This window comes from Pteronotus mesoamericanus, unplaced genomic scaffold, assembly GCF_021234165.1.
Source record: "Pteronotus mesoamericanus isolate MK-2021 breed Mesoamerican mustached bat unplaced genomic scaffold, CSHL_Meso_final contig_20, whole genome shotgun sequence".
Classification (NCBI taxonomy): domain Eukaryota; kingdom Metazoa; phylum Chordata; class Mammalia; order Chiroptera; family Mormoopidae; genus Pteronotus; species Pteronotus mesoamericanus.
In genome coordinates this window covers 72,869,547-72,877,621 of record NW_026555085.1, presented here as the reverse complement: position 1 = coordinate 72,877,621, position 8,075 = coordinate 72,869,547, and the positions used below count along the sequence as shown (strand labels likewise).

Below are 8,075 nucleotides of genomic sequence, written 5' to 3'. Positions count from 1 at the left end.
AGTCAAAGTGATAAAAAGCAAGGACCTATAACCAAGACTACTCTACCCAGCAAAGCTATCATTTAGACTAGAAAGGAATATAAAGAGCTCCCCAGACAAAGAAAAGCAAAAGGAGTTTATCACCACCAAACCAGTATTACATGAAACATTAGTCTTCTTTACTAGTATTTTTTTTTAATGAAACAGGCAAAGAAGTTATGCTGGTTAGCTGTTCTTTAAAGCTATACTCAGTTCATACTGGTTTATACTTTGAGCTATGTAACTATATTCTTCAATCTTCCATTTGTTTCTGAGTCTGCACCTAACCCTATTAGTCTACAAGCCGCTCCCTTTGGGGAAGGAGACATACCTTTTCATGAAAAGAACAAATTCTTAGCCTTTGCAGCTCAACAAGTAACTGAAAAGAGAAATTTAATGAACCATGAGGATTAATGAAATGCTGTCTTTTATTTGGGAGATAGTCTAGCATAATGGAAGGATTGCTATCTACTGCAACTACCATTATTTTAATATTTTTCTCTACTACTTATCACTAACCTCCCCCCTCCACCCATTCTCCACTGTGGTCTCAGGAAACCTTACAAAATATACAAAGGAATACAATGTCCTTATCTTTGCTCTCTGTAATTAAACTATAAGGTAAAGGATGAGTAGAGATCCTTTAGTGACTCCCTTTATGAACAATGTCTTGAGGCAAAAAAGTCACAGGTCACCTTGTCTAGATTAATATATAAAGAGCATGACTTCTCAAAAAGATATTTGTCAATATAATGACTAGCAGGCTGCTTTCTCAGAATCTGAAATAAAATCTTTGCATTGTAAATTATATAAGTTACCTTGTTCCATAATATTTGATATAAGTGACAGTATACATGTTAGATCATTGCAGAAAAATTCTTATCTCTAACATCAATATTTTTCAAATAACATTTTTTCAGGAACAGTTTTCTTCTTAAATATAGTAAATTTTAATGTCATTTTTTTGTATTCATGCAACTTAAAATTTTCTCACTTCTCTCCCAAATGTACAGCTCCTGCTGAGCTGTTTTTTTATTTTCATCTTGCTATTTATAATACACTGACGTTTCTTACCAAGAATTTTTGGTCCGATCCACAAAACTCAAATCAACTATCTGATCCCATTGCCCGTGCTGAAGTATTACGGTTTCAATGTCAATCACAGAAATGTTTTCTGTGCACCCATTCATTTCAATATTATGTAAAATGAAATCCTCCGTGGCTTTTAAAGTGAAGCCCACAGTCAGTTTGTGTGTGTATGCGTGTGCGAGCATGTGTGTGTGTGTGTGTGTGTGTGTGTGTGTCTGTGTGTGCGCGTGCTTTAAAACAGCCTGGACATGTTGCTGAAAAAGTGAGTGTACTATATATATGAAAATCATTACTAGACTCATTATTTTCAATGAGTTTAAAGAGCATAATTTGGAAACTGTATTTGTTTCCCCTCCTTTAGTATGCCATCAACACTGGCTGCACATTCTTTGAATTGCAGGAAAAAATTGGCTGTCTAGACACACCAAAAAAAGAACACACAGCTTACTTCAAGTAAATCACTAACTTGTGTTAGCCAACAATGAGCCGAAAATCCTTGCCCCATCCCCATTCCCCTACATAATGACTCACAGAATGGATCATGTGCTTCTCATGTCAAGGTGACCAGTTGGCTGTTCTCCTGCTTCCTTGAAAGAAAGAAAAGTATGCTTTGCCACTGATTTAGCCATGTGAAACTCCTCTCATTATCTTTCTCTGGGTCTGCTGCTGTCTCTAAAAGTGCCATCTCGTTGTGTTTTGTATCAGTTAGTGCGAGAAAAATCTTGAATAGTTTATATATAAAACTCTTCAGAAATTTTATATTGTTTTGAAATTTTGCTTTTTGGGGGCTGCTGGCCACCCCATCTGGCTGTGAGAGCTCTCTGTAGTCTATGGGCTGGCAGTGCCCTGATGGTTAAAAGCTTCTTTCTCTATCCAATAGTCCTCTTTTGGTGAGATTTCTGTGAGATTTCTGTGTTAGGTGTGCACTCTGCAGCTCATTGGCTTAATATGTACTCTCCTTCGCTGTGGTCTCTTTGGGGGCTGACTGGAAGAAAGAGAAAACAACCGTGCAACTGTTTGGTTACTGAGAATTGGCAAGTGTCTTAAAAATAAAGAACCAGTCCTTACAAAAAAAGACAATGAGCAAAAAGATTTTCTTAAATCTTTTGCTCTTTTTCATTCAAGGAGTTGTGAGAAAAAACAAACTTTCCTCTCCCCTCAAAGTTCTTCTGGCCGGTCAAATAGACATGAGACAGGCTAGCCAAAAAAGATAACCAAATTTAATACATGCATATGTATGGAAGCCCTGCATACATGAGAGAGTCAGAGATGCCACATGTAGCAGAGATTCAAAGATAGAAAGGGAGATGGAGGTAAATAAGGCACCCCAATCTAAGAATGAGGTGATTCAACCTGTGAGCTTCAAAGGGTCCTTGCAAGATGATAAGAACAGACGTTTAGTAAATAGAGGTGTGCCCTGACCTACAGGAAGTAGTTAAAGGGAGGGACAGAAGTTTCTCTTGATCCTGACGCTAAAATTGCCCTTAGCTCAAAGTGTTACTGTAAAACAGTCAGCCGGACAGCCAGGGGAGCCTCTGGCTCATTGGCTGAGACGGTGCAGAAAGAGGTTCTTACACTGAGAGTGAGAAAAGCTAGAAAGAAGAATGGATAAGGCCTCTAGCATGCCAAGAGCTAAAAAGATAATTGGATTAGGAATAAAGCCCTCCCCTCCCTATCCCTCTAAGAACTTCAGGTTTGAGCAGGAGGACAAGATGGTCTTTGAGAAGGAGTCCACCATTTTCCCAGGTCACAGCATCTAAATAAACTTCTTGCCTTTTGCACCAGCACTGCCTCACAAGCTTGGCTTTTGTGGTGTCAGGCAGCCGAACTTCTGTTTTTGTTTGATAACAAAGGAATCTACAAACCACTGAGGCACATCTTGGGGTGGCTCGTTCTAAACACGGAGGGAATCTAGGATCTAAGGACCATGTTTATTTTACATTCTTCTGTCTTTTCTGTTCTATCCGTAAGATTTTTAAATAGAGAAACTACCCAAAAATGTAGAGCTTGGCCGGACTAGTCTTATATTGATACATTCTCACTGAATAAATTTATGTCCAGTATACAATGTAAACTTTGCCAAGCAGACCTAGAAGAAATAGATGGCACCTGTTCCTCTGACCTGTGCTTAGAAAGTCTAAGTGCAGACATTTGTTAATTGCATTAATTTTGCTGCCTATTTAAGGGAGAAAGAGCTTGGTGATTTGTGCATGGCCCCATTCTGGTAAAGATACAGAAACCAAGCATAGCTCAAAGGAGTACTTTTCCAGGATCACTTAGATAGTGCTCTCTCGACTCTACTGCTCCCTAAGACTGTTTTCTAAAAAACAAAAAACAAAACCAAAACAAAAAAACAAACTGTCTTTCCGTCTCCAACTGCCGCTGCGAAAGGGGCTCCCGCCATGTCTGCCCACCTGCAATGGATGATCATCCAGAGCTGCTGCTTTTTCATGATCAAAAGGAACAAGCAGACGTGCAGCACCGAACCCAGTAATCAGAAGGTCCGCAACTCCTTTCACTATAATGGACTGATTCACCGCAAGACGGTGGGCGTGACGCCAGCGGCCGATGGCAAAGGAGTGGTGGTCATCATGAAGTGGGAATCTGGCCAACAAAAGCCGGCCACCTACGACGTGCGGACTGCCGTCAAGAATGCCCGGGCCATGCTGAGCCGCATCCGGCAGGGGATCCGCATCCGGCCCGGGATCCGCAAGAACAAGTACCGCCCAGACCTGCACATAGCCGCCATCTGCAGGGCCAGTGGCATCCTGCCTAGCCAGAAGCCCTTGGTGAAGAGGAAGCGGCCCGCCCTACCAAGAGCTCCTGAATATCCTCCTCCCGGCAAAACAATAAAGGTATCAGCCAATTTTCTTCAAAAACAAAAACAAACAAACAAACAAAACACAAAACACCTGAATAGATCTGAAAGACTTTTATCCTGGAATTGAAAGAGCAACTAAATTCATGATAAGTTTATATGGAATAAAAATGATTATTTTTAATATATATGTATCTAAATTATGTGCCTAGTAGGGACTCCTTTAAAAGGAAAGCCCTTAAAATTCAGGTTTCCATCTGTTCCCTTTGGTAAAAATTAAAGAACACATGCAATCTTTGCTGCGATTTGCCATGACAGAAAACACAGAAGCATTCCTTATAGCTTCTCTAAAGGAACTTTTAAATCATCATGCGATTTTTAAATCATTATCCTTAAGCCAAATTACTAATACTAATTTTGTGATGCTCTATTGGTTTTACTTGTTTGTTAATACGATAACATTTAAATCTTACTGTCGTAAATCTAGACATACCAAGAAAGATTTCTAGTTCCATGTGGGACAGATTACTCTCATATTCCCATTACAAGCAATATAAGTAAGGCAGTAAGGCATTTGACGACACACTGGCTGCTGGGAAAGACAATTTAAGAAACTTCATCCTTCTTTGTTAAAATTATTATATCTTGCCCTGGCTGATGTGACTCAGTGGATTGAGTGCTGGACCAAAGTGTCGCTGGTTCAATTCCCAATCAAGGCACCTGTCTGGGTCATAGGGCAGGTCCCCAGTAGGGGGCGCATGAGAGGCAACCACACATTGGTGTTTCTCTCCCTCCCTTCTTTCCTCTCTCTAAAAATAAATAAATAAAACAAAACAATTCTAAAAAAAAATTATTATATCTTGATATTAGATAGCCTAGAATTGAGAAAGAAACTGGTTGTTCAGTGCTAGTCTGGTATACTAAACTCTGGACAGTTTTGTTTTGTTTTTTCCTTTAATGTAATGTTGTTTTTGTTTTGTCAACATCAAAAATTCTTTTTGTAGAATCTTCATGGGCAAACCTTTCTTCCATACACCCACTCACGCACACATTTTATACACCACATGCCTATTATGCTTCAGCTTTAACATTTAAAGGTCAGTGCTTCACAAGGGACGAGCCAAAGGCACATCCCCATGAATATGAGGGTTTAGCAGCGACTAGCCCACCCCACCATGAAATTTCTTCCAGTCTTCATATCTTAAAGTCTTTTATTTTACTTTTTAACGTACCATAAATTTTTCATTTGACTACGTAATGTCCCTGTTTTAATATAAATATTATGTCTCAAAGAACTATGTAACCAAAACTGGTATTCCAAGCAGATATGCGTCCTCTGACTTCACATACACGATGATATGGGTCATGGGCACCCATATCACTGTGTCTAGTACAAAATGTCTAGTACGAAATGTACCTGTTAGCAAAACTGAGTTGAGATTTATTATAATCTGCATAATTGTCAATCCAGGCATCCAGATAACTTAGACTCAGTTTACTTGTGGCCTGAAGATGCAGTGGGAAGGCAGTCTTAGGTTTTCCAAAAGACAAGCAGTAGACGGAGTTTAGGGGAGGCAGGTGACTGAATACTGGGGGATTCCTTATTTGTTTGTTTATTCTTTCCCTTCTGAGCTTCACTCCTTGAAATGGGTTCACTAGCTAAAAACACAAAGATGGCTAAATTACAGTTCCTTACTGAAAAAGGTCTCCTGCACTGGAAAATATAAATCAAAGTGAAAAGTGAATGAGAAGAGGAACATACTAAAAGCTCTGTAATTGAGGAAGTGACAGGAGCTAAGGTGGTGGCAGCGGCACAAAAAGCAAATGCTGTCATTTTTGCCACTTCCATCATCTTCAGAGATTTAAAAATTGTTATAAATTTCTGAAGAAGTGCTCAGAGGCTCAGACAGAAATGTGAAGAATGCAGGTCATTACTTTCTCTCAACTAAGACCTCAGTGTGAAAAGATAATGTCTGGCTCGTTTCTACAAGATGGGTTAATTTATTTCAATAGGATAAGGACAGTTTTGTTGCTTTTAAAGGTTCCTCTCAATTTTATCAATTTGCTTCTCCCTGAACACAGGGTCAAGTCACAGAGGACTTGTTCGGAGGAGGAGGGTTAAAGTTACAAAGTAGGTAAAGGGAAAGACCAGAGTAGCTGAGTTAGAAGTCCCGTCAAGATTAACATGATAGAGGTTGAGGATAAGAAGTATTCAAGAAAGACACTCTATGTTGCTGTTTGTAAGCAGCAAGTCAGTGTCTAAAGTTACAGGAAACATAGGGAGAGGAGTAGAATTTTTGTGGGGGGTTGGGAACAGAATTTGGCAAGTTCAGATACGGACAAGCTGTATTTTCAATGCTTTGAAAGCCAGCAAAATGGACATGTAAAGCCATGAGGGGAACCAGCCTTTCTGTGAATGGAGAAAGGAGTAGAACCAATAAAGAAGACTTAAGAAAAGTGGCCTGGCCAGTCGACTGAGGGTGGAGCTTATCTTAACATGTAGCCCAATCATGGGACCTGGAATATACAGCTGGCCAGTTGGGACCTGGGCCTAGTCCTGTCCACTATGGGGCTGCCCTTTAACTGGCCAGGCAGCCCAGGAGGGGCAGGTTTCCCCAATCTAATGTTCTTACTTGCAATAAACTTCCTCCCCAACTCAAGGGTGCAGGGGGTGTGGGGGGTGGGGGCTTCATTTTTGGTATTCAGTCTCCTATGTGTCCCCAGACACCAATCTTCAAAGCAATTGAAAAGATCTGTAGCAGTAAAGGCAGTTACTCCATTCCTCTTTAAAAAAAAGAGAAAGGGAAAAAAAGTGACCTGAGAAAGAAGAGAAATATCACAAGAGTGTATTGTCTTACAAACCAATTAAAGGGGGTATTTTGTAGGAAGAAGTGATCAAAGGTGTCAAATTCTTTTGAGTAATCAAGCAAGTCAAGGTCTGATCTAAGGATGTGACTGTCACTTGCGGTCTTGATGAAAGCAGTTTCAGGGCCGCGGTAGATTAAGAAGCCCATTGTGGGACTTTGAGAAACCAGCAGGAGGTCAGAAAGCAGAGACAAAAGCTATGAGTAATTTGCTCAACCATTTGCATTGTGAAAAACAAGACAGAGATCAGTAGGTAAAAAGAGAGTAAATCCAGGAAGGAGGGCTGTTTGGTATTCTTGTCTTCTTCCTGTTCATTTTCCTTCCCCTCCTTTTTTGTTTTTTTTAAATATTATGCACCTGAATCCAGTGACTGAGAAAGAGTGAGGAAAAGGGGAGAGGTTACCGACAGAAAGGAAGGTAGGATAATTCTCAGGTCCAGGGCAGGGACTGGGAGTCCCTCGGAGAGGAAGAGGCAGACCTTACCGTTAAAACTAGAGGAAACAGAGATCAAAAGTGGGAGGAGTACAGAGGCTATAGAGGGGGTGCTGGACCACCAAGTTTCTATTTTCTATATCGGGGTTTTCTGCAGAAAATGAGGTGAAACGTGGAGAAAAAAAGAGCTGCAGTCAAATGTTTAAGGGGGATTAATTAGACTTGAACTAACTGTAAATGGAGAGCAGAAAGACAAACTTGCTCAGGAAATACAGAAAATTGCCCGTGAGTGTCACTGGCCCAGTAGAAGTGGTTAACGATTACTAAATGAGTATTAGTTATCCTGCTTTTTTGTTTTTGTTTTTGTTTTTTTGCTTTGTTTTGGTTTACTTTTCTTTAGCAAACCTCAGAAGTTCAGAAAGAAATACGAAGAATGTGGATTCATTACTTTCTCCAACCTAAAACCTCGATGCGAAGAGATAATGTCTGGCTTATTTCAACAAGACCAGTTCCAAAGCCATCCTCATGAGTAATTCATTTATTTCAACAAGGTAAATACATTTTTGTTGCTTTTAAAGACTCTCCTCAATTTAATCAAGTTGCTTCTTCCTGAAGGTGTAGTGAATGTAGGCAGCTTGGAGTTAACAAGAGAAGGGAGCTAAACAGGTTGGGACTGATGTAGTCTGGAAGTTACACTTATCAGGCTTGAATCTGTAAATTACAGCTTCAGACATGCCACGGGATAGCCAAATTCCCACCAAGGGGATTAACATCCACCCCTTTCCCAGCCTCGTAGGACTGGCTTTCCAATCTCCCCAGGGGACAGCTTCACCCCTATCTATGCAAGGAGGGT

General features: G+C 40.3%; 1 pseudogene; it reads left to right on the top strand.

Annotated features, from left to right (window-relative positions):
• The first annotated feature begins 1,458 nt into the window (after positions 1-1,458).
• LOC129067193 (60S ribosomal protein L28-like) lies at positions 1,459-3,934 on the top strand (annotated as a pseudogene).
• The last annotated feature ends 4,141 nt before the right edge of the window (positions 3,935-8,075 follow it).